Here is a 1220-nt window from a genome sequence, read left to right as displayed (position 1 = left end):
TCACTCATCCATACTTTCACATTGTATATATTTTTCATGTTCAACAAATTGATTCAAATAATGTTATCCCAGTATTTAAAGAGAACAGTCTCTGCAATCATTTAAAACCATTGGGCTATCTTAATTTCACCATTAGGAGCTTTCTTAGAAGTTCTTCTAGTTCTTTTTTTGACACATAACAATAGCTCTTAATCTTATTGGGATCTGGATCCAAAGTTACATTCTTCCTCACAAACAAAATGTAATGAAATTCATATTTACCCCAAATACCATCAGATTGAATCTGGTACAATTCATGTTACATAATTAATGTCTTCTAGGGGAACATGTTCCATGGAAGTTCCCAATTCAGCTTTTAAAGGCCTCTGTGCTGCCCTTTGGTGTCCCTGGATGGTGCAGATGGTTAGGTGCTCAACTACTAACCAAAAGGTTGGAAGATTGAACCCACCCAGAGCCACCTCGGAAGAAAGGACTGGCAGTCTGCTTCCAAAATGTCATAGCCATGAAAACCCCGCTGGAGCACAGTTCTACTCTGGCACACATGGAGTCGCCATGAGTCAGAGTCAACTCGATGGTGACTGGTTTGGTTTGTTTGCTTTTTTGGTGCTGCCATTCTTACTCTAACTGTGTCATTTTCTTCAGGTTCTCCTGGATCACTTACTGGATGAGTACAACAATATCGATAAACTAACCTGGAAAGGTAACTTCAGCATATGATCTCTGCTGCAGTAGTAACTTATTTTCTGTGTTGAGTAAGAAGACGTGTAAGACTCAATGCAATAGTCCTTCCTCAATGTTTTCATTCAGGCGACAATTCTTTTTGGTTCCAGGCCCAATTTTGTTGTCATTTTCATCAATAAGAATATACATTTCTGCCAGAAATTTGACATGTTGCTCATCAAAATTGTCAATATTTATTTCAGGAATTGTTCAATACGTACATTGTGTCCTAAACACCTGTGCTTCAGCTGTAGCAGTGGGCCCTGTGACTGAGTCCCACAGCAAGAACCAACCAAACACTGTGAGGCCTAAAACTCGTCTCCCCTAGGTGCAGCAATAGTGAGCAGGCCACACTGGATTGGCTCAAGGATAACGCCAACCCAAGATTTTCTTCCCCACTACTCGCCACAGTTGATTGGTTCAGGGATGGGAACCAAAACCAATGAGTCTCTTCATAGGGATTTGGAAATGAGATCCAGAAGAGTGGATTTAGTCACTCT

General features: G+C 40.7%; 1 pseudogene; it reads right to left on the bottom strand.

Moving 5' to 3' along the window:
- Positions 1-924, bottom strand: LOC101352528 (isopentenyl-diphosphate Delta-isomerase 1-like; annotated as a pseudogene).
- Positions 925-1220: the final 296 nt, after the last annotated feature.

Source organism: Trichechus manatus, unplaced genomic scaffold (genome assembly GCF_000243295.1).
Source record: "Trichechus manatus latirostris isolate Lorelei unplaced genomic scaffold, TriManLat1.0 scaffold00039, whole genome shotgun sequence".
Classification (NCBI taxonomy): Eukaryota; Metazoa; Chordata; class Mammalia; order Sirenia; family Trichechidae; genus Trichechus; species Trichechus manatus.
The sequence above is the reverse complement of the archived record's forward strand: the minus strand, read 5'-3'. Positions and strand labels throughout refer to the sequence as shown.